The following is a 27,018-nucleotide window of genomic DNA, read 5'->3' as shown; positions in this document are numbered from 1 at the left end:
GTTTTTGGAGGATTTATCATATTTTTTAAATTTATATAAATAAATTAAATCTTTTGGAAAATGCAGTTTTAAAAGTAAAAAAACGATCATTTTTACCAGTTGACGGCTGCAGAGCTCCACTATATGCTATGTGCTATTTAAATGACTGAAAGACATCTTTTCATAAGTTTTTTTCAGTTGGATTCATATCTAAATATTATGAAATCACAATTATAACAATAAAGGGTACTTTTTGTCAAAGTTTAGTACTTTTTGTAATGAAAAAAAATAGTTTTTCAATATTGTTACATTATGATGAGACTCCACTGTGAAAATGGACAAAATTCATCCATTTAATTTTTAATTTTTAAATTATTTTTTTCAGTACAAAAAAATTGCTAAACTTTGACAAAAAGTAATTTTTATTGTTATAATTGTGATTTCATAACATTTAGATATGAATCCAACAAAAAAAAACTTATGAAAAGATGTCTTTCAGTTAGTCAAATAACATAGCAAATAGTGGAGTTCTGCAGCCATCTACTGGTAAAAGTGATTTTTTTTATACTTTTAAAACTGCATTTTCCAAAAGATGGGCAAAAATCTTACACTAAACCATGTAAAATTATCCATGTTATCCCCATGAATGAAAAGCTGTTTTTGTAAAAATATTTATTTATTTATTTATTTATTTATATAAATTTAAAAGATACGAGAAATCCTCCAAAAACTGCACAAATATGAAGTAAAAACATTAATAAACAGAGTAAAATTACATTTGTTTTTTAAAAAGCAGTTATTTTATAACAAAATTAAATTTTATTGCCTGGGGTCTGTGGAGACCCCGAAGACCCTGAGTGTACCTTTTTTTTTACACTAACATAAAAACAAACTATCACTCCAATTTTTTTTTTCTTTGTAGATCTAGAAAGTGTTAACAACGGTACAAAGTTTCATGTCATTTGGACAAAGAGAATATTTTTTTTTATTTGAGCAAACATCGTTTGGGGTCTAAAAAGACCCCAAAGACCCTATAAGGGTTAAAGAAGACACCCCTTTAAAACTGATCATTTCAGACAGAGGGTCAGAATGAAGGTTGAAAATAATTGTTTTTCTGCATATATACTTTGTTTTGTTTTTAAATCCATGTCATGACCCCTTTAATATGCGAGGAAAAACGTGGGGTGTACTTGCGTTTTCACAGCACAATGTTTTAACCATCAGCTCATGTTCCTCCTAGCTTACCTTCACAGAAGCACGTGTAACAAGTAGCTGCTTCAGTTCTGAGTGGGCTGTGACGAAGGCGGAGAGCTTTTGCAAGAATCCCACCTTAAGTCTGTTTGTTCTGCATTTCCACATTTGTGGCATAAAAGGGTCCAGAAGGATTTTTGGTTGAGCCTACGATGAGCTCATGAAATCTGGATCCCATCTGACAACAAAACCCCCCCCCCCCCCCCCCCGCCCCCCCCCCAGTTGCATCTAATCTGGGAATAAGCGAACGTCTACGGCGTTACAGCAACCATCACAGATGTGTATGTCTATGACCCTTTAGCAGCTGGACTAATGTTCAGAACGGTTGACCCAGGCCATCTCCTCTAACAGCAGGAAGGATGAACCTTCACTCGTAACACCAACATGTTTGGCTTGTTTAACAGCCTGGCAGTTTCCTTTCCCAGCGCAATGAGCGAGCATTAATGAAGTTTCGCTGTAGAACAACAGAAGCAATTCAGGATGGAGGGGGGACGCGACCAGCCTGCCTCTTTCCAAAGCTCTTCCTACGCGCACCACTCAGCTCCATGGCAACTCGCAGCGAGAAGGCCAGCGTGATACAATACGGGACTTTCACTTCCTGTCATAAAAGCCTCAGCGCTCTTTTTTTTTCATGATCCTTTGTGAAACAATAACAGGCCTGTTTTGGTTTCCACACATATCGCTCAGGGTCATGTCTCATCTGAACCTCCACCGCGAGGAGGTGAGAAAACGACAGTGGAAAGATAACCTTTACTCCATAACAGTTAGAACTGAAAACGAGAAACTCACTTTCAAAAGCTCCCAGCATGCCTCACACTCAAAAGATAGTCTCTGAAGGCCTTTTCACATGAGTCGCATCAACTTTCCCAATACATCGAACTCTATGGAGAGAAGTCCTCAAAAGACGTAAACTCATTTGCCACTGACCTTTTGAAGTGCAGCCGATGATAACAGACCAATTGTGTATTCGATGTGGCTTTACAATGACAGGTCAAGGTCTGCAACTACAGAGGTTTCTCACTTTCACAGTTTTTCAATGCTAATAATGAATCATTTTAGTTTAAATGTAGTGCAAAGCAACAAGAAATTTAAGTTGCATCCAGAAATCCAAAAATGTCTCAATTTACATTTATGCATTTATATTTATGTTCATATTTTAACACCCAGAGTTCATTTTAATTAATAACTGTAAATTTAAATGAAATTAAATTGGAATTTGAACTGGAATAACAGAAAGAGAAATTTACTGAATTGCAATTCAAAGAAATTCAACACAGGTTATGGGTATATCTGCCCATTCATCTGTCTGTCTGTCTATCCATCCATCCATTCATCCATGACTGTCCGTTCGTCTGTCCGTCTATCTTTCTATCTGTCCATCCATCCATCACAGGTAACGCACGTGGGTATATCTGCCCATCCGTATGTCTGTCTGTCTGTCTATTTATCCATCTGTCTGTCCATCCATCTATCTATTTATCCATCTGTCTGTCCGTCCGTCTATCTATCTATCACAGGTAAAGCACGCGGGTATATCCGCCCATCCGCCTGTTTGTCTGTCTATTTATTCATGTTTGTCCATCCATCTATCTGTCTGTCTGTCTCATTTGTTCTTTTTATTGTTCTTTCGTTCATTCATTTAATCTACAGTATACAGCTATGGAAAAAATTAAGAGACCACTTAACACTGATTTCTGAACTTGGAGTGGTCTCTTAATTTTTTCCATAGCTGTATATGTTTCTTTCTAGTATTTTTGAACTTTTAAACAAGGGTTTGTCAAGTCAACATTTAAAGTTTTCAGTCTTATGAAGTTCTTTTAATTTCAATTCATTTTACATTTAAACTCAAACTGTTTTCTACCTCAATTCAAATTCAGGAATTTAACTGGAATTTAAAAGGCATTCTCATTTCAATTCTGAATGATGCACAACCCTGCTGTCATCTAATGACTGGTTGGTATACTTCCCTATATTGCATGTTGTGAAATTGTAAAGATCACATATAAATCACTTCACGAATACAGTAAAATCAGCTTTCTCAAATAGGCACACAACAAATGGATTGAAGCCATGATGCAAGTCATGTGAAACAGACCTGGAGATTAGTGCAGTGCTGTCGCTCAGAATCACATCTGCTCCGCAGTCATTGGCTGGTCAAAGCAGGAACTCTTAATATCTGAGTGTAACAGGGATCTGTTGGTGTATGACATATCGTCTAAGCTTTTTAAGAGCCATAGGCCACTTTGGCCTCTCCTTAAGCACTCAATCTCACTACAAAGCACAAAGCACACTTCAAAGGGACCCTCAAAGAGGCAATGAAGTAAATTTAGATGTTTAAATTAATTCTAAGAATTAGGAAATGTACAAAATAGCCCACATAAATGAGTAATGTTTATACAAGTGTGCTTTTGGTTCAGTAAGTGATCTTTACTTTACTCAACTTTATCTTATCCCACACTGTTAGAAGTACAAAAATATTTGGCCAGTAAGAAACCACTGAGAAACCACTAGCCCCGACAGCCCCAGCCAACCACCTAGCATCATGTTGCCAAGTATTGCATAGGAAAGCATCACTCGCATGTTCTTGGGAAAATAAAAATCAAATTAAAAATCAACACTTGTTTTTTTCTTAAAAAACATTTCAAATTCAATTCTGGCTCGCACCACATACCAATCCAGCTCCTCCTTCTCTTCCTCCTCCATGTCCTCTCTTTTAGCTTTCGCTGAATTAAAGTGGCAGAGGCTCCCCCAGAAATGCAAATGTAATGGTCCTGTCACTATAGGTTATATGACGAGCAAGAGATACCCATTACTTTCATCGCAGCGATGTTTTAATTATAAGTGCAGATTTCTTAAATAGTCCCACCCCATACTGCGAGGGAACTCAAACCAGCAATTAGGAAGCCTGTGGATGACAGGTAGTTTCGCTAAGAATGCAGGGGGTGAATTCATATGAAGGACCTCATGCATACAATTATAAGATCAGAGCTGCATTTCAAAGGAAATATTGAAATAAAATGTCACTGCTCCTTTTTTATGCCTTTGACCTACTGTGTCAAGCTTTTGGGTAAATGGGTTTGGTTAAATATTAGGGCTAAATATAAAAATATATACATTTTGCAACACAGAGTTATAGAACTGCACTGAAACAACATTGAGCTGAATGAAACTATTATCTTCTATAGAGCTGCTTTAGAGTAAAAAATTGAAGTTGTTTTATAACCGATGAATTTTACAAAATTATCACCGTTATCTTACCGTTTAATAATATGAATCTGCTTTGAAACAATCTAAGTATAAGTCACCATACAAATAAATGTAACTTGACTGCATTTCACCTCAATTGTTCTATAAAGTGCCCCATTATACTTTTTCAGATATTACCTTTTATGTAGTGTACAATATAGATGTTTGTAAATGTAAAATGTCTGCAAAGTTTTAAAGATCAAAGTGCATTATAAATAAAGTTATTGCCTTCCAAAAGAAAGAATCGATTCTGTCAGGAATTCCAGCCTTACCTTCATACGTCCAGTCAATGTTCATTCATAACAAATGTAACAAATTTGCATAATGTCTAATGTCTTCATTGCTGCCCACGCACGATGTCTACTTTGTCCTGCCTTTAAATCAAATCTTCGAACAAGTTACTTTAGAGACTTTGGGACTTTTCACACTGTGCTTAACCCCGGGTTATCGTCATTCTAAACACTGCTTTTAACCCCGGGTAAAGGAACTTTTCACACTTGTAATTTAGAAGCGGGGTTAGTGCCGCTTTTCCAAACTTGTACAGTGTGAAACGATGCAGTGTCAGAATGTTACAGCTAGTCGCTTAGAAACAGACAACCAATCATGAGCCTCATATTCACTTGCTTTGGACAGTCACAAAAACACCTTGCATTCTATACAAACAATAAATTCAGCGTTTAAAGAGGAAAAATGTCAAATGCTGAGAGAAAAGGCAACAATTTCAGTGAAGAACAGACCGTTTTATTCTTACCTGGCAAAGCTAGAGCTATGTAAACATGTCCAGTCAATCCAATCAATGACACTGACACCACAGACATGCAAATAAGAACGTTAAGCCAGGGTTTAGCAATGCACAGTGTGAAATGTCAATTTACGATACACAGGATTAATTGTTAATCCGGGATAAATTATGAGCAGTGTGAAACATGAAGCAAAATAACCATGGATTCCATTTACCCGGGGTTTAGAATAACCCAGGGTTAATTATTTAAAGTGTGAAAAGCCCTTTTGAGAAATGTGGTGATGTGCAGTGTACAGTATATTATGACAAAATGAAAGTGTTTTTTAACCTTTGATTCATGAACACATGCTGTAGGAGACTCTAAAACTAAATTAGGAACCTTTAAAATAGCATAATAGGGGCCTCAGGAAAGAGTATGCATACAATACTGACATACAGTAGCCTATTTATGACAGAAAAAGCATCGCTTTCACAAATGTTTTGGCTCTTGAGCCTCTAATTAGAGTAATGATCACGTTCCTGCCTCAAAAGTGAATGGGCAACAAACAAACGTGTTTAGTTGCGTGATTAATTGCCACAAACATACAAAGATAAGCTTGTTTGTTTACAGTAAACTACACAAAGGCAATGGCATCAGGGGCACCCTGAATGACAAAAGCCAATGAGGGCAAACGCATGAGCTGGCTTCCCCCTTCCTCTTTCTAAACTCATTCCCCAAAAGGAAAGCACTTGCAAAACTAAACTTTCTAGTAGCGTTTGAGCGTTGGCAGCTGGTCAATACCATCACTGCTGTGTGGGAGGGCTTGTCCTGCTCCTTCAGGCCTTGCCTGTTTCCCACAATCCTGTTCTGCTAGAGGTCACTTAACCCAGGAGCCCAAACATCAGAAGTTTGATTGCATGAGAGAAGAACAATGGTGTGTAAAGACGCAGAATCTATACGGTCCTTTCAGAAGAGTGCTGACGCTGTAATGAGCGCAGTCATGCTTGAAATGTGTTCAGCCTGAATGGAGCAGAATCAGTACGAGGGAGGGACCCAAAGAAGATGGAAAACAAGTGAACACGTAAACAGAGACATAGTTAAAGGTAAAGTGTGGCATTTAAAATAATGACTGTTTTTAATAAGTTTTTAATATTTTTTTTCCATTTTTAAACCAAAGCTTGAGTCATTGTTCTTATGTCTGGTCCAGTGTGGTTCCTGTTTAGTTCCACAAGTATGTGGCACAAAAACTTCACACTTCACCTTAAATGAAAATGCCTATGGTTTAGTTTGAAAAACACTGTGTCTGAAATCAAATACTTCCCTACTATATAGTAAGTGAAAAACAGTACACCAACGGAGCAGTCCAGTACATAACATTCAAAAAGCAGTAGGCGAAAAGTACCCAGATGACTACATACTTCTACTATTACATTCGATGGATACTTAACTATCCCATGAGGCGACGGGAGACGAATTGTGTTTGCCGGTGAAGTGACAACTGCTGTCGTAGATCACATGACAGTGACAACATGGCAGATGTCTGAATTTCATTCATACTACACACATTCATACTACATACAACATACTTTATAAACGGTCATGAAGTAAATTTCAAACCAAATGTATTATCTACTATTTTGGAAATGGCAAAAGATTAACATTTAAAATTCGCCATCATGATCCATGGTGCCAAGGTGTTGCTATATAGTTGTTAAGGTTTTCTGAGTGAGTTTAAGCAAGATGCATAAAAAAATACAGCAAGACCTTCACTGAACTGTAGAATGTTAATATAATATAATTGGACTGGTACAATATTGAAAATTTCTGTCAATATTCAACAAGGGGTTTTCTGCAAGTTTAAGTTCTTCTATACCAGGGGTGTCCAAACTCGGTCCTACTGAGCCACTGTCCTGCAGAGTTTAACTCCAACTTACCACAACACACCTGCCTGGAAGTTTCCCGCATGCCTCAAAACCTTGATTAGCTGGTTCAGATGTGTTTAATTGGAGTTGGAGCTAAACTCTGCAGGACGGTGACCCTCCAGGAACAGGATTGGACACCCCTGCTCTATACAATGCTAAAGTAGTTGCTAGGATGTTCTGGGTGGTTGCTAGGCTGTTACTAGGGTGCTGTGGGTGGTTGTCAAGGCATTGCTATGTGGTTGTTAAGATCTTCTGACTACACTGCAAAATATGCTTTAGTTAATTAACATTTTTGTCTTATTCTCCAGTTAAAATATATTTTTTTTAAAAAATACTTGAGAAGCAGCAATGCATTATATATATATAATTTGCGTATATTTTGTGGTAGTGCACTGGCAGATTTTTTTTCACTTATTTGATAATTCAAGTTAAAAAATTAGTCAAAATTAAGACAAAATACACTTAAATGTTCAATGTTCAAAACATGTTCAAAAAATGTTCAAAACATATTTATGCAATGATCCTACTCAAACTTTATCCTGTTTTATATATTTTAGATATTTCTACTGGATAAGTCAAAAATAAACAAATTAAAAACTCAAAGTCATTCTTGTCCCTAGATATGGCAAATTTATAGGGCTTATTGTTAGTTTACTCCACCGATGTGATTGACATCAATCTCTGATTTGAGACCACACTGACATACTAACCCTCCCTCCCTCTTCTCTGTGCGTGATCTGGCCTCTCTGTCCTGAGATTACCATGTTGACCACTGCCACCTCTGACGTCAGGCAAGATAAAGAGAGGAGGGCGATTGCGCACAAAACCATATAATAATCTGGGATGACGCTTTTATGTTGGTCTTTGTTTTTTTGATGCTGCATTATTTTGTTAGATTAATGTACCGAGGAGAGGTGGGGAGGGGGCACAAATCCTCTAAATGCTTAAAACTGGTGGTTATGGAGGCATCAGAGTTAAACAAGAAAATTCCTTCTTGCATCATAAACTAGATTCAATGCAGAAACAACATTAAAGTGGGATAAATGCAGAGATATTGAACACAAACATATTAAGGCAAAAGCCTGGACACACACTGAATCTGTTTTTCAATGGAAGAATCCAGCTAGTATACATGTTTGCAGGATGCAAGTTACTTTAGAGAAAGTACAGAGCTGGAATCTAGACAAAGCAGCTCATTTTTAAGAGAGGTTTCATTTAATTAATATTTTTGGTCATTAAATATTCTCCATATTTCCATTTTTGTTATTGCAATGACTTTACAATGTGGAAAACAGCAGGTGTGTCCAAACTCTTGTCTGTTAGTGATTCTTCTACATTTATCCTTTGGTCACTGTGCTAAAGTGGAGGTTTTATGGGACAATGTTGGACATTGTATCCTCTATATGTAGTAAACAGCATATAAAAGTCAAAAAGAGCAATGAAAATGATGCCCACACAACTTTACGCATTTAAAACAATATTCTTGTCTTTCTCACACACATTTAAAAGGGATAGTTCATCCAAATATGAAAATGTTGTCATCATTTACTCACGCTGTCTACATTCTTGATTAGTTTTATGATGCTTTTATGGATTTAAATATCCATATTTAAATAGGATAATAAATATCCTAATGTATCCAAGGTTTATATTATATATATATATATATATATATATATATATTTTATATATATTATATATATATATATATATATTTTATTATATAAAATGTGTGAATTAAGCCTGTGTAAGGTTGCTGCATGCATCACAATGTGTATTAAATTAACTGTTGAATGGGTACCTTCTTATTAAGCCAGAACAAAATTCTGTTTATGTTGAATAAAACTTCTCCTGAGCAAGTTTAATCCCATGGACCGGTTGCTATGACGACAACTGTGAGATGATTGATTGACCAATCCAAAACTGTGTCAAATCGTCAACAATTACACCTCGCTAACTGAATAATCCACGTATGAAGAACAAGGCACTGGCAAAAAAAGCAATTGTTTTGCTTACGTCAGTAAAGTTGTTTGTTTGTTTTGGGGATAACGATGGCCATGGATTAATATTCCATAATCCAGTAAGAGACAGATGAGCCAGTCAGAGGGTTGAGAGCACACAGAGATGCTGTGTCCAGACCCTGAACTGACCTCATCACAGCACATTATACGTAGGCACAGAAGAGCAAAGCCAGGCCACTGACGTCAGTGCTTCTGATTGGGGTTATGTTACTGCTCACTAGGCCACGACCTCATAGGCCCTAACCGTGCCATCACTCATTCAAAAGTTCTGCCCGGTTTGGATCACACAACGACCAGCCGTGCAGAATGAGCCCTGATTTTGAATGAGTCGACTCATGAGTAAGGATGGGAATAAGGTTCCACTTGTGTTAAAAACACTGATTTTCATGATATTCTGTTCTCCAATGATTCTGGATCGATTCTGAGCTTAGTTTTTAACTGCACATACAAGATGACTCTGCGTGTGCTTTAGAAACACCCGCATTTTGATTCCTCACAACCTTAGATAAAATAATCTTTCATAAAGTTTGGTATGGTTGAAGCGAATTACAATGACATTCGTGGGCTTCACTGCACAGGATGCTCTGTGATAAACGTGCGCTTTGCTTGATGTTACGCTTTGCAGTGTGCAGTCTTGCTTGACGGTATTTTCCTTACAAATGCTCTACAAAAGCATCATTAATGTCATTTGGAATGCAGTAGGCTTATATATTAAAGATATGTAACTCACTGACAGAAGGCTGCTTTCAATTCCAAATGCACACTTTGTGAAGAATGTTTGTGCATACGGCTGTGTTCAACTCCATGTAAGTGGTTAAATGTACTTGCATCTTAAAATGCTTTTATGACGCAAAATTAATTTAAACACAGTTATGTCTTAAGGGATTAAACAGACAGGACCCACATCTTATATTTCAAAAGAGTTTAGTCAGTCATCAAGCTTGTGGCTAAAGACACAAATATGTACCCTTAAATTTCACCAAGCAGATTGCTCACTAAAAACCCCAATAGTCATCATATTTTCAGGCCATTTCAAGTTTGATTTTGACGTGATATAAAGCGGTGATATGTAAGTGGCTAAATAGTTTTCTTCTTAACCCTCTGGAGTCTGAGGCTGATTTGGGGCCTGGAGAAGTTTTTACATGCCCTGACATTTGTGCTTTTTTCAGTTGTTCATAAACATATTAATGGAAAAAAGTGTCATTACAGTGTATTCAGCACAAAGTAGGCTACCATAATATGTGAGAAACATGTATGTACATGTTTGTGTTTTTGAAAGAATAGTGTTTATGTGTGGTTATTGAAAAAGCAAAAAACTTAAGTCACTGGAATAAGGCCAAAAAAATAATATTATATATGTGTTCACAAGACTTCTGGGTATTAGAGATTGTAGACTAGAGTTTTTGATTAAAAATTATGTAAAAAATGATCCTGCCTACTCGTTTATATAAAACAATAGAGAGATTTAAATTTTGTAAGACACTTTTTGTCAAGAAACACAGTATGCGTGGAGGCGTGAATCATCATGAATAATGGGTCATTTACACATGAGAAGACAAAAGAATTGCATAATGAGTTGTAATGACTTGCCTAATAATGAGGCCTTTCAGTCAGGTAGGCTGTGAAAAAAACCTCTGTGATCATGTCTCAAGTTCATCATGGTGTATATCAAACATACAGAAACAACAGCAATACTGTGAAATATTATTACAATTTAAAATAATGATATTCTATTATATACTTTAAAATATAAGGTATTTCTGTGATGCAAAGTGTCTGAACAATTATGTTACCTCTATGGCATTCAATATAGGCTTTTAGCTTAAAAGCATGCACATTTGGAGAAATATTGATGGATTCTCATATGTTTATGTCAATTTTCTATACAGAGGTGTAATATTTATTCAATATTTATTGTCATCACTGTGAGTGCTGGATCCTGTGTTTTCAATTCATACATGCAGCTGAAGGGTGCTCTGTACACCTTCAGTCCACAAATGCCTCCTAAAGAAGAATAGGCCATGTGACAATCCAGGAACTAACCAAACTAACAGAGGCTGCCAGAGATCACTAACTATGGCTATGCAAAACACTTTTCATGACAATAAATACACGATTGAGACAATGAATGCATGCATTGCCTCAGAATTTGCCTCTGAATAGCGCTGGCTCCATGAGCGTGGCTAGACTTGTGCCGATATTTGGTAATGTGTTAAATCTCGATAATGAATATGCACAATATTGTAATTGTCGGCACTTCAGAATACCGTAAATAATAATTGATTACCAATTAGTAATTTTTTATAAGGCAATTAAGAATACTTTACCCATCAATCGTATAAAATGCACAACACCCCTATATTCTGCTTCAAAAGAATACGCGCTCAGATGTAAACAATCCCAACGTGCATGAGAAGTACATGGTGGAACCAGTGAAGTGAATGAAAGTGCGTCTTCACTCTCTGACAGCAGAGGGCGCTGATGGAACAGCAGCGTGCAGCGGTTACCACCGTGCAAACAAAGTAACTGCGCTAGTGAAGTTTTTAAAATGCTTCAAACAACCATTCATTTTTTTGTAATCTCAGTGTTGTTCATCACAGCACCAAATACTGAATACTTAAAAAAGACTATTGTTCAGTAAAACTTTGAAAACATACAGCTTCATTAGTTAACATGTTAATTCATTATCACTAAACTGACAATAAAAATACTTATAAAGTATTAATTATTATTAATTAATGTTAATTTCTTAGTTACTATTTAATAACATTACTAAAATCAAAATAACTTATTTAATGGACCTGAGATAAAACTAACAATGATCAGTTTCTAAACTAACATTTACAAAAAATAACACTTTCTGTAACAAATGTAGCTATTGCTCAATCTTAAAACTGTGGAAATTATTTTAATATCGTAATTATACCGTATACCGTGATAAAAGCTTCATCAATTAATCGCAACATGAAAATTTGATACCGTCACATGCCTAGGCGTGGCCGCATTAGCAGATAATGAGCTGAATCATGGACTTCTGACATGGCTCTTTTTTCATACAGATTACATAAACAGAGAATATTTGTTTTCGACTTGACTTACACGATTTAAAACCTGTCATTTCAACGTTTTTTAGACATAAGTCTCATTTTTGGGTCATTAGTATTCACTAAGTTACAGTTAATTTTTTGAGAACTATCAGATTGGACTTTGTTCAGAGGGAGACGACAGATCACGCATAATGTTAGTTTTCTTTATTTTGCAAAAAGCACAACATTTTGTTTTTACTCTGAGTGTACACAAATAAAAGAAGATATTCATCAGATTAAAATGGTGTATAACTCTTAATTGTATGTGCAACATTGACGGAGTATTTTGAGTCTCTTTCACACTGGTAAGAAAAAGAACGAGGTGGTATCGCCAGCGATACCTCAGACTCCAGAGTGTTAATTAATCTTCCCATTAGTACGGCCTTCATTCAGGCCGATTTTAGAATACACACGAAAACAAGAGGTGGGATTTATCACAGAAACCAATCATATCCATTCATAACTGATCATATCCAATCCATACCACGATAGAGATACTGCCTCCTCTCACATGATTTTCCTCCATTCATTCTCAATAACCCCCCATCAAACTCACCACACACTTTGGGGTAGGGCTGGGTATCGTTCAAAAATTTTCGATACCGAGACGATACCGATACCTTGACTTCGATACCGATACCTAAACGATAACTTTTTCGATACCAATTTTATAAAATCTGTTTAAACAAGATTACATAACCTCAAAAAAAAAATTGGGTTTTATATTTTAATTTTGTTGACTTTTTTTCAGACTCAAAGACTCATCTTCTGAGCCACTGCGGGGAATAAAAAAAGCACCAATTAACTAAATTTACCCAACACAATAAATCAGTGCAAATAGTTTTAATAAAGTTTAGTTTTCAATGCAAAAATTCAGTATGTGAGGCTCTTTTTAAATCACTCAGCAATTGTTCTTCAATTATTATTAACAAGATCAAAGCGGAAGTAAGAGTGACGCAAGTTCGTTGAAATAAGAGTTCTGTGTCTTTATTAAAATCAACACATTAATGATTCATCTCTCATCCACCCGCAATTAATTTGAATGTTATTTTTTTATTACTTGGCCCGACCCGCAGATTATCCACAGTATCAGGAGGATGCTGATATCCCTTTTTCAGCAGAATTGTTCGCGTTCTGGAGCCAGAGGCAGAGCCTGTGCTCGTGCAGGCGAACGAGCCTGTCACGAACCGGTCGCGTGTTTCCATAGACTTGAGGGACGAACGCTGATGTAAAGCTGCTGTGTGTTGTACCTGTCCATAACTAGTCTAAGAAACATTGCGCGTTCCGCTGTTTCTGCAGGCAGTGCGACACTTTTGTTTTCTGTTAACAGTATTATCTGTTCGTGAACCGGCTGCTCACATAAACAGCCGTTTCTCACCCGTCCATTCGGAGATAAACTGAAAACGAAACCGTTGATTCACTCGCCCTCTCGCACATAGGGTCTCTCTCGCGCGTATAGTTTTATATATTTAGATATAAATAATAATGTAGCGCAACGTTACTTGCTCCTCAACGAGACAGCGAAAGCATTTCTCCGCCCCTCTACTCGGCTCCATTCTGAGGTACCGAAATTTGGTACCGAATGACAAGACACTTTTCGATACTCGATAGTATCGAGGCAGTTCGATCGGTACTTAAAAAGTATCGAGTTAGGTACCCAGCCCTACTTTGGGGGTTCTTTTTAAAGTCAATGGGCTCAGGGGAGGCAAGCCTCCCGCTGTACCTTCGCCTGTGGTTGTCACTGTTGGGCACTGTTACTTTATAAAATGCAACAATGGCAAGTCCAATGGCTGGTCTTCACATAGGCCTACAACTACTCCGCATTCAAAGCTGAACTTTGCTCTTTGGCTCTCAATGCCTCTGGTAGGATCATGGGATTAGCAGCTTTAGTCTTGTTAACGATGATGCAGGGCTACATGCTGAGGCCCTAGACGCTCATCTCTCCAACTCCCTGTGGTGATCTCTTCAAATTTAGCACACCTTAGTATAAGCTGTAAGTGACACGATGGCACTGATCTTTGGCTCTTCGCCTAATGACTCACTGTTTACTTCAATCTTATATGAGTAAAGCTTAAAGCCGTGCCTCCTCACCTCTTCCAGAGGGATTTGCGGAGCTCATTAAAGCTGGACCAAGACTTTATTTGCTTTCGCCTTGGCCTGATGATGATCAAATACACACAGCTAGTAAACCAGCACAGAATACTGTTCCAAAACCAAATGGCCTAGATAGGAAGCTGACTTCTTAGGTTGCATCCAAAACGGAACTTGACTGGCATTGACTTGTTTGCATTGGCTCCCCATTGAGTATAGAATCCAGTTCAAGGTACTATTGTTTGTCTGTAAATCCCTGACTGGCTTGGCTCCATACTACTTATCGGATCTTCTCTCCTATCATCAGACCAATAGGCCTTTAAGGTCATCAAACACACTGTTGTTGTCAGTGCCCAAAACACGCTTAAAGTTAAATCGTGCATTTTCGGTGGCAGCACCCCAGTTGTGGAATAACTTGCCTTTTAGCTTGAGATCGGCCACTTCAGTACAGATTTTTAAATCTTTACTTAAGAGATATCTTTTTTAAAAGGCTTATGGGCTGGAGTAACTGCTGTATACAGGTTTTATTTTGTGTGAATTTAGTGTTGTGTACTACTTGTGATTTGTTTTATTTTATTGCTAATAGCATAATTCTATTTATCTGTGCAACACTTTGGTCGGCTCTGACGTTATTAAATGTGCTATATAAATAAATTAAACTGAAACTGGTTTAAAAACTTATCACAGGCAGAATCTCTATTCACCACTGATTCCAACAGAATTTGCTATGTTAAAGACATGATACTGTAATTAGCTTAACACTATCCAGCACACACAATTTTTTTTTATGTTAGGAAGTAGTACTGTGACCATGTCCTTATTGTCCTCCCTCCCTCCCCAGAGAAAATCCTGCCTTAATCAGAACCAGACAGAACTTTCTGATTCCTATAACTGTCCAGATTTAATATTACTTGTGGTGGAGACTGTGGTAAAGTCTGGGTGTGGAACATTCCTGGACATTCCTGTTCCTAAGGGGCATAAATCACCAGAGAATGGCACAACAGCACAAGAGCCAAAATAAACAGTGTCAATAAACTGTTTAAATTTCATATTTGATTTAAAACTCATTTTGGTTAGAGCCATGGCAAAGAAGATTGCACACATTCACTCATGACACATTGGTGAACATTTTTATTATTATTATTATTATTATTTATTTTTTTTTATTTATTTTTTTTTTTTTCAAAAGAAGATAGTCATATACAGTTGCATGAAAAAGTATGGGAACCCCTTGCAGAATCTGTGAAAATGTGAATAATTTTAACAAAATAAGAGCTCTCACAAAATGCATGATATTTTTTATTTAGTACTGTCCTGAGTAAGATATTTTACATAAAAGATGTTTGTCCACAAGACAAAATAATAGCTGAATTTACCACACACAGTATTAAGAACCAATGGTTCCCAAAGTTCGGAATGGGGTTATTTCAATAAATTTAGCTTCTTTTTTTTTTTCTTGTGGACTATATGTGATCATATTTTATGTAAAATATCTTACACAGTCAGGACAGTGTGTGCACTTTGTGTGCAGATGTTTTAAGGGCTATTAAAGAAACCGAACGACATGGAAATCATCCAGTTTCAGTATTTTTTTTATTATTATTATTATTTATTTATTTATTTTTTGGAAGCATTTCAAAATAAGAACTTTGTGGAGAGGCCTGCAAAGCCACAGAAACGGAGCTCCCTGGGTAAAGATAACAACAGTCATCCACCCGGGGGCCTCCCAGGGACAAAGAAGTCCAATGAAGCTGTCAGCTACAAATGAAAACTCGCTTAGAGGGGAGGAATGCGGGGGTGTTGTGCTGCCATACGGCTCACAGCTGTTCTCCGACACAGAGCCTGGCCGTGACGCCACGCATGGAGAGAGATGGCCCAGGGGCCCTCAGGGGACGGAGGTGGATGATATTCTATATACATAGGCATTTGTAGCTATACACGGAAACAAAACTTACCCGCCCACATTTACTTACACCATTAAACACAAGACATGAACCATGCCGAACCAGAGAGGAGATTCTCAAACGGTATACATGAACAAAACATGTGGATGCAACACCAATTACAAACCAAAGCCGTATGATGTAATCCTGAAGATTTCCTGGGACATTACAGGGAAATAAATTTTAGTTTGGGTGTCTATAAATGCATGTATTTTATCTTTATTGGACAGCTCCATAAACGCCCATTGTCAGGAACACAACCACAGAAATAAAATAAAAAAATGCAATGTTTTCCTGGAACAAAAGCCATAATACAATAATGATTAATCTGTGCATTGTTTTTGTTGTTGTTGTTGTTTTGGTTTTTCAAATAAAAAATAAATCTGCAGTCTTTTATCAAAATTAAATAACCCGTTCCACCTCTGCGACAATCTTCCTCTTAGTTTTTTTAACTCCTTACCTCAAAGCACATGTCTTCCTACTGGTAACTTTTCACAATCCAATCAATTATTGAGGGTTAAAATTAAATTAAGTCTGCAGTCACAGAATATCCTGTTTAATAAGCTTTTCAATTATTAGCCTAAATATCACAGTTACATTTAATTATGCTTCTAGCTGCCAATAAAAGCATAGTACTCTTCTCCTTTAAAACATTTTACCATAATTTTATCCATTATTCCATAACTATATTAAATCCATTCTAATTTAAATCCAGAATTCCACAGATTTCCCAGAAAATCAGTGCAGAAAATGCTGAAAAAGTCAGTAGATTCCATGATCATTGACCTAGAACAAATTTAAATATTCTAAATATTCAGATATTCAAATAATCAAATATTTACAAAAGGACATTACATCAGATTTTTCAAGTAAAAGATGCGAAAACTTGAAAACACACAAATATCAACTACAGCAACATATAAAATACTTGAAAATGCCAGTGTTTTCTGTTGAAACTACAGTGCTACGGCAAAATAAACAATATTTTACTTGAGGTTTATGATTATGAATGTGTGTTTTACATCTGAATTGAATGTGAAACACATCTTTCCACTTGTTCTAATGGGATGCACACAAAAACAAACATATTTGCTGATTCACAAGCAAATGATTCTTTTGATGAATCATTCAAACTCAAGATTTACTGGTTTTAATCAGTCTGACAAATCTTTTAGTGAATAAACTCACTGAATCAATCAGAACAGCTACTGAATCAACTGAATTGTGCCTGCTTACTGTACTGCAAGTTATCATTATCATATCAAAATCTCTCAATGCAAATGCAAAGAATCAAAACACTTACTAACAAACAAACAAGCCAGCAGCTAAAATAAGTGTTATATGTGCAGTTTACTTACTATTGAATCTGCTGAGCTGAAACACTCTACAGTGTCAGAAAAGACGACGGCTGGTGTTGCAACCGCAGACCTGTAGCACTAATGAGGCTGTTCTTCCACTCCAGCCGTCCGTACTGCCGTTCTCTCTGCAGCAGGAAACAGCTCTATCAGCAGCATTGTCTGCCTCACCATTTCCCCTGCCTCTGTTTACTTATGCCTTCCTCGACATCCTCATCAGATCTTCTTTATAATTGTTAAACATTCAATGACATACATCAGTTATGAAGGCACCTCCTAAGGAAACTGGTTTCAGGCAGACTTCCAAAGCACCATAACGTCATGTCTAATGAGCAGGCCCACACAAAATCTGCACGAATGCACCTGTAAAAACTCTACAGAATACTACAGAATTTCAAGTCCTGGACATCCATGCCTGTTGGTTCTTCATTTATTAGTCTAATTCAGGGGTGTCCAAACTCGGTCCTGGAGGGCCACTGTCCAACTTGCCTCAACACACCTGCCTGGAAGTTTCTAGTATGCCAAGTAAGAGCTTGATTAGCTGGTTCAGGTGTGTTTTATTGGAGTTGGAGCAGGATTGGACACCCCTGGTCTAAATAGTATGACTCAATTTTATTACACTTTCAGCTGCCAATAAAAGTGTAGTACTCCCAGCTCCTTTAAAACACTTTTACCATATTTCATACGGTGGGTAGGGACGAGGTGTAGACCAATCGGACACTGTTTTACAGCTGGAGCGTGCTTGGATTGGATTAATCGCTCAGCTTGAAAGCTCTTGATTTACCGTGCACCATAGAATAGGAGCGCACAGCTGAAACACGCTGGAAGATCGTCACTCATCAACCAGGATCTTATTACTTGTTCTATGTGATTATCTATTCTGTGAATATAAATATGTTTATGCTTTGTGGCGTTTACACATGTAAGTAGTTCTTATGTTCAGTAAAACACTCACTTGTAGGTCACTTGTTTGGAGAGGTTTTTGGACTTTTGATAAAAGGTTACCATGGTTCGAAATGCCATAACTTTTGATTGCTTTGAGATATCAAACCAAAATTTGGCCCAGATGCAGTTGACAAGCTCAAACTTGATTTTATGACCCGTCATATATACCTTCTAACAGTCATAATGTCAGGCATGAATAATAAAATAAATCAATAAATTCCATCAATTTTTCTGGGGTTTTCTCAGCAGTGTTGTAACCTCCAAACATGATCAATACACATATATTTTCTTCAAAATCTTAAAAGGTTTTCTGTCAAATGAGACCTTGTTGAAAAGTTTTAAGCCATTACTTTTAAGTATGCCACTTGAAATCACGTGAAATCATTCAAAATGCTTTCACGTGATTTCAAGTGGCATACTAGTACCACTAGCATCTTAATAGATATGTTGTTATACACACTTTGGATTCAGACATACCTTGTTGCCTTTCTACCCTCCAAAAGCAGCATTTTTCAGTGTATGGACACAGCCGGAGTCTACGCCAGAAACCTTCCAAGAGAAACCGAAACACAAAACACTGGTTGCTGAGAGGGACAAGCCACAATCTGCATTGCCAGGTCTTTAATTGCAGTTCTTAGAATGATAAACACTAGCTGAGGGACATTTGTGTTAGTGCACTTGAGAAGCTGAATGCAACTTGAGTAATCACAGTTATATGCATTGCTGTATACAGTGCTATTTTAATCCGCTGATTGATGTGAGGTGGCGTAGCTCTCCTCTTCCTGGACCGGTACTAAGGAGCATGAAACAGATAAGAGCTGTGATTTTGAGTTCCTGTGGTCTTATCTACAGCAAAAAAATGAACACAAGGAGGACTGCACACTATCAGACTACAGACGAGTCTTTTCAGCCCCCGCAACAGAAACAGGAACACGCAGCACTTTCCCTCTTAAGCATGGATGGAAGGGTCAGTTTTTGTCATCTGTGTCGGAAGAGGAACCCCTCTTTCGGACACTGTGACATGCCATGAAATCTAAGAAACAATGCAAGTTAAATTCATGGCTCCATCCCACAACCTAGTGAGCAACTCCCTACAAAGGCAGCATCCTAACTGAAAAATAAAATAAAATAAAATAAAATAAAATAAAATAAAATAAAATAAAATAAAATAAAATAAATAAAATAAAATAAAATAAAATAAAATAAAATAAAATAAAATAAAATAAAATAAAATAAAATAAAATAAAATAAAATAAAATTAAATAAAATTAAAATAAAATAAAATAAAATAAAATAAAATAAAATAAAATAAAATAAAATAAAAAATAAATTAATAAAAAAGCATCAATGCCCAAGAAGAAATTCACATATTACACATATTCTAAGACTCAAATAATTAAATATTGAAGAATGAAAATACTCAAATAGTGAAATAATAACATATTAAAATCACATATTAAAATAATAATATAATCAAATACTAAAATCAAATAATCAAGTATTAAAATAATCAAAATCAAATAATAAAATAGTCAAATAAAGAAATATTAAAATATTCAAATAATTAAGAAATTACTCAAATACTACAATAATAAAATACTAAAATCTTAAATATTAAAGTCTGGTATTAAAATAATAATATAATCAAATACTAAAATCAAATAATTAAGTATTAAAATAATGAAATAAATCAAATTGTCAAATAATGAAATATTAAAAAATAATCAAATAATGAAGAATGAAATTACTCAAATACTGAAATAGAATATACAAAAAAATAGTAAATAATAGTAATAGTAAAATGATTAAATAATCAAGTATTAAAATAATCAAAATCAATAAAATAATTCTCAATTATTGAAATATTAAAATACTGAATGACAGAATAAACACACAAATCACACACAAATAGTGGGTGAAACAGGTCAAATGCCATAATGGATGCATAATGCAATGCATTACCTTTTCCACAAAGCTTGCCTTAAAATTGGAAAAAAATAAATTCTTAAGAGGGCAAAATAATTGCTCTGCCTTTTAAGTTTGAGCTGTCAAAGATATCCGTGAATTAACACCAGCCTAGTGCACAACAAGCATTATGTGAATAATTATGCAACATTTCATAGTGTTAGACCAAAAAAAGTCCCTTCTTCTGATGAACAAAGCCAGCAAGAGCATGATTTATGAAATTAAAGAGGTCTCTAATGGCAGATTTCTATTTGTACGACACAATGAAGGTCACAAGTGCTTTCATCTGTCTGATGCGCGGTCGGGATAATGATTTGGAAAGGTCACACCAATCATAACTCCGTATAGGAAAAGACTGAGATGCTGGAAAACACAGGGAGAATCAGACACGTGTACACTCAAGGATCTCGCTGCTCAACCAAAGACGTTGCAAGAGTCATGTATGCTTTCAGGGCACAGGAAAATATTACAGATTGTCAGTGCATTAGGGAAAAAAAGAATGTGCTCCTTATTTTTGTTTAGGAACAGTGATTTGGGCTCATACCAGGCTGAAACGCTGATGGAGGAATGTCATCGGCTCCATTATTTCTTTTCCGAAGTCTAAATTGTGCTTATTTTGAAGGGTGTGCAGGAACACAGTTCTGCCTCCCGCCATCATTATTCAAGCTAAGACCTTGTACACTTACGATACATCACTGACTTGTTTAAAACAGCCCATAACTCAAACTTTACCAAACCAGCACTCCGTTTTGGGCATTCAATAGATGAACCACTGACCAAACACTCGTGAATTTTATAAGAGTTGCCTGCTTTCTTTTTATTCAGGCAGGTGGAAAATATAAATCTATGCAACAGTAAGTTCTGGTCCTCAAATCTGATTGGCTGAGAGGCCTTCCAGGAGTGCTGATATTTCACAGTATCAGCACAGGGACCGTTTACCATTTGTATCACTCCGCTTGTCTCTGCACGTTCTAGACAGTTTTTTTTTTTTTTCCCATCAAGTGTCAATGGAGGAAGAGAAACCCGATATAAATTTCGAAATACTATGTTGTTTTGCCACCGAATGCAGTCTTTGGTGTCACATGATCCTTCAGAAAGCATTCTAATATGCTGATTTGTTGCTAAAGAAACATGTCTTGTGATCAATGTCTAAAACAGTTGCGCATAGAAATGGTTTACCAGCCAGACCTGAACCATTACTGAACACTACTGAATTGGAACAGAGAGCCAGATCCCATTGCCTAACATCAGTGCATGATCTCACTGATGATGTATGGTTGAACATTTACATTTAAAAAGAATGACATAAAGCATGAATCCCTCCCTTTGCTGCTCTAATAGCTTGCACTCTTCTGGGAAGGCCTGTAATGTTGGAACTTGGAAGCAGGGATTTGTTCCCATTCAGACACAAAAGCACCAGTGAGGTCAGGCAGTAACGTCGTGCGACGGGCCTGGCCTGCAGTCAGCGTTCCAATTCATCCCAAAAGTGTTCAACAAATACAACTCTCAATAAATACAATAACTCACAAACTTTAAACATGCTTAGTGCAAATGATACATTATCAAAAGCTACGTTTGTTGAACACATCCCCACATGACCCTACATTCACAACATTAGCTTAATACTGACAGTAAAGTAAATGTTTCTTACCAAATGATAAAACAGTAGATGAGGTAGAACAGTTGCAAGGCTATCGGCCAGGCCAAGTTTGGAAGGATTTTCTTTAGTAGCTAATCTGTGGATTAGCGCCTGGAAAGTTTCAGTGCCTTCAAGGAACCACTGCTGTTTGTATTCCCTATTTGGCCAAAAGAGCACAACAGTATTCGTCCCGTCGTGAAAGACGTCTATGCGTCTCACTCTTAAACCTCTGGTGCTGTTGGGTCATTTTTTAAAATCAGAATTTTTTTAATGTTTTATTAATTTATTTTATACATTTTTTGCTTCATTGGAATGGTACAAAACGAAAAGGTTTTGGGATTGCTGCAAAAAAAAAAAAAAAAAAAAAAAAAAAATTAAAAAAAGCTAATTTTTTGAGATGTCAACCTCAAAGTTGGAACACAGTTTGGTTAGATTTATGGCTTTGATTTTCTTATAGTTTTAGAGTAAAACATGTTTTTGAAAACATATTTCATAAAAAAAAAAAAAAAAATGAATGTTTTTTTTTTTTTTGCATTTTTTATAATAAATGTTAAAAAAAATCACTTTAAACTTTTTTCACTTTAGCAATAATCTACCAAGTGTCATCTTTAAAAAGAGATCAAACTTCTTAAAGGGTTAGATCACCCAAAAATGAAAATTCTGTCATTAATTACTCACCCTCATGTCGTTCTACACCCGTAAGACCTTCGTTCATCTTCAGAACACAAATTAAGATATTTTTTGATGAAATCCGATGGCTCAGAAAGGCCTCTATTGTCAGCAAGATAATTAAGACTTTCAGATGCCCAGAAAGCTACTAAATACACATTTTTAAAACAGTTCATGTGACTACAGTGGTTCAACCTTAAATGTTATGAAGTGACGAAAATACGTTTTGTGCACCAAAAAAAAAATAATAATAATAATGACTTTATTCAACAATATCTAGTAATGGGCGATTTCAAAACACTCTCAATAGAGGCATCAATGAGCCATCGGATTTTATCAAAATATTTTAATTTGTGTTCTGAAGATGAATGAAGGTCTTACGGGTGTTAAACGACATGAGGGTGAATAATTAATGATAGAATTTTAATTTGTGGGTGAACTAACCCTTTAAGTCTGTGCTCCAAAGCATTCAAGATTTACAACAGTTTAAGTTGGAAATTTCGCTTTCAGGACTATGCTCAAAAAGTGAAAATGAAATGAAATGGATTATAACTACTGCATATATATAATTTAGTTCCATGCTTAATATTAAATAAAAAACATTATCGAACTAAAATATAGTACAATAATTTCATTGAAATAAAATAAAAAAATGTTGATCCTTTTTGACCGCAAACAGCACCAGTGGGTTAAAATCTTTGGATATTGTGCAACAAAGATGTAATATATTGTATTTATTACAACCTACTCACTAGTTTTATACAGCATTACGTTGCAAATTCTGATACAATCACATCATTTGCAATGCTTCATGTAGTTATGTGCCCGAAGCCTAAACCAAGCAGCCTAAACCTTTCCAAAGAAAGGCATGAAAAATGAATCACGTATTCTACAGAGCCCCTAAATGGACATAGTTAGGCTTGCTGTGGTAGTCGGTTATATTACAGTACATCAGATTTCACTTATCACGTGAAGATAGTAAGAAGAGATGACTGACAGGATGATGTCGGAGGATTTGGTCCTGAGCGTCACTGACAAATATCTTATCTTGTAAAATGTGTGGTCAGTACTGCAGCTTCCTATAGTGTATGCGTGATGGCGAATAGGAATATGAAAGTAAACAGTGAGTGCCACACTTTTATATAGTCTGGTGACTTTTTACCAATATTCAAGCATTTGCTTCGGCTTCAAATCAAATGTTGTAATGTGATTCTTCATAGAACTGGTTAGTTTGGTTGAGGACAAAGAACTAAAGAACTTCTGAGGAGGAGAAAATCTGAAAAATTACTTCCAAAAACCAAGGCTGAGATAAAGGCTGGTTCCCAAGGCTTTTTTCCCCTCTTCTGCCTAAACATCTAAGCCACGGTCTAATTTGGCTGGCTCACTGGAGGTATTGAGGCACTATGTTCTGTAAAGCTGCTTTGAAACAAAACATATTGTGGAAAAGCGCTACACAAATAAAACTGACCTGACGTTTGCTGAAGGTATCAAGGGATTCCACCCTTAATTGTCTTTATTCGTTGAGTCATCTGCACAAATATCACAGCATAAACACAATCAGAAGTATATAATGTGTTTCTGGCATCATGCACAAGAAACAAAACAAACCTCAGCATAGATAAAGAGTAAAGGAGTAATTGGCCAGAATTTTCTTTAAAGGGGTCAACTATTTTTTAATCATTTAGTTTTTTTCACTCTGGGATCAAATTAGAATTCTAGTTTTTTGTTTTTTTTAATCAAAAAACAATTTTAATTTAGTTTTTCATGACTGTTATAATTAAATGGTTTATTTTTTACTCCAATGGGTCCTAAAAGTAATGATTCACAAAACTATCAACACTAAAAAAGTGCAAAAACAAACTCTGAAGATCAGACTTAAAAATAAACTGTTTCTGTTTAGAAGTAATAGCAGAAATCTTTCCTCAATATTAGGAAGTTGAACGACGGGAACTTCTTGAACTGTAATTCAAAGGAATTCAACACAGACAATTTATTGTGGGAAATTAAGTGTGCTTTAACCACTGACTGAAACACATACTAAATGTTATGAATTATATAATATAATACAAACAATATCTATCTATCTATCTATCTATCTATCTATCTATCTATCTATCTATCTATCTATCTATCTATCTATCCATCTATCCATCTATCTATCTATCTATCTATCTATCTATCCATCTATCTATCTTATAAACATTTAAACTTTTTGTAAAACTTAAAAAAAGGCTTTGTCAAGTCAATATTCAAAGTTTAACAATTTGTTATATGAATTTCTTACAATTTCAATTCTACTTCTTTACATTCAAATTTAAATTTGCATTTCTACATCCTGTTTGCTGCCTCAATTAGAAATGAATGGAATTTAATAGGCGTTTTCAGTGAAAAGAAAAAGAAAAAAAATCAGAAAAAGCTATCTTTGTAGCTTAGTTTCACTTGGAAAGAAGCTCTGACTTCTAAAAGTTTCAATATGCCCTTAAAACACATAGAACATATTCCATTTGTTTCAAAAATGTTTGATTAGTCATGATATGACCCCTTTAAACATCCTCACCGACACGACCAAATCAAGGCCTTCCTGGACAAAAAACACACACAAAAAACAAAAGCTCGCACAATTCACAGAGGAAATGGAAACAAACTGTGGTGGCCTGTGAAACAACCCTGCTTGTAAAAAAACAAGAGATGTTGAGGATTATTTAAAGAAAACATCTCGTCACATCTGGCTCCGGGGCTTTGAAGCTGGTGCCTTTCCCACAAGTGCCGGTTAACTACACGGTCCTCACAGTGGCAGGCTGGTCGGTTTGGCCAGCCGTCTGCCTTGTAATGGTGCGGCGTGCCTCATCAAGATTGGCTGCTCACTCTGGTCTCTAAAGCTGTAATCGAACTCGTCTGGGAGACAAACTAGCATACGTGCGCCTTGATGTGTGTGAGATGCGGCCATAAAACACGTTTTAAATGGCGTTCACAGCGAGTGCCAGTCTACATCAAAAAAATGCTTTCAACTTTGCAATTAGCTGGTCTTTCCTGCCACATTCATGTGGCACATGAGGACCAGACTGTGGGTTTATGATCATGTCTACGTAATCGTGTGATGCCATCTGAAAAAATGAGTGGAATGTGATAATGGTTCAATATGAAAGAAAAAAAATGACAAGCATGCCATCTAGATGAGACATCCATAAACACAGGATTAGCTTTGAGTGCCTATTCATAACAATGTCATATTGCATTTTGAAAAACTCATAAATGACGATAAACTTCCCTTTTGGCAAAGCGGAGCCCGGAGCATTTCGTAAATTCAATACAAAAGGCAGAACGCGGGTATATTTCACCCCGAATTGGATTAGCCGAATTGGATATTATGGAAAACGTAAAAATGAGACAATGACAGCATATAAATCTCATTACTCTCTCATCATTTCCATTGTTCTGAGGAGGTTTTGTTTAAACTAGTCCTCCCCTCTCTGGCTTCCGCCAACACATCTATCTTTCCACAGTGGTGAATTTTCCAGAGCACTTGTTCGGTAATAACAATGACATTTTGGTGACCTTACAACACTAATTCTACACTTCATAGACCACAGACTAATATTCACACTGATTTACTCATAAAACCTCCTGAAAATCACCTCCTGATTACAGTTTTATGCAAGTAATACAGGCCACTGCACACTTTAAACAAACACACTGGCCTCAAATATCACAGTTTGGGTAATTAACTTCCTCTAAAGCCTTGACTCTGGCCCTGAAAGATGTTGTTTACGACTTTTTTAGTCAGCTTTATTGGTAAATGTGCAGTTTTAAGATTCGAAATAGTATAAAACAGAAAATGTATGACTTGAATAAGAATTTCTGTCACTGTTTGTTTAAGCAAAATAGTGACAATGATCATTTGAAAAACTGCTGATGGGGGATATTCTGACACTTTTTTTCAATACAACTTTTAGTCAAATTGTTATGCTGATATCAAGCTATAAAAACGCCCAATTAAAGCAATTTCAGTAGTTGTCTAAGATTTGTATCTATCAATTTACTTGGATTCTTTCCATTCTCCTCCATTTTTGAGACCTTTTTTTCAGTGAACCATACGTAGTATCTTCATATATAAATAAAAAAAAGAATAAAAGACAATATTATGCCTATGCAAAAAGCTCTGCAGATTTCCATGGTACATGTAA

The 27,018-nt window shown here is 36.1% G+C and overlaps 1 protein-coding gene across 5 annotated transcripts in view; it reads right to left on the bottom strand.

The window, feature by feature from the left end:
* hdac4 (histone deacetylase 4) overlaps window positions 1–27,018 on the bottom strand; it is a 249,319-nt gene that overhangs the window by 187,664 nt on the left and 34,637 nt on the right. Inside the window, exon 3 of one of the 5 annotated variants that reach the window (XM_067408592.1) lies at window positions 24,308–24,363. The exons of 3 other annotated variants lie outside the window; for them this stretch is intronic. The gene's annotated coding sequence lies outside the window, so the exon portion shown is untranslated. Of the gene's footprint in view, window positions 1–17,619; window positions 18,058–24,307; window positions 24,364–27,018 lie in introns of those variants that run through there. One more of the 5 variants, XM_067408591.1, reaches the window with a different exon arrangement.

Source organism: Chanodichthys erythropterus, chromosome 14, assembly GCF_024489055.1.
Source record: "Chanodichthys erythropterus isolate Z2021 chromosome 14, ASM2448905v1, whole genome shotgun sequence".
Classification (NCBI taxonomy): Eukaryota; Metazoa; Chordata; class Actinopteri; order Cypriniformes; family Xenocyprididae; genus Chanodichthys; species Chanodichthys erythropterus.
Note: the sequence above shows the minus strand (reverse complement) of the source record. Positions and strands in the feature narration are given on the sequence as shown.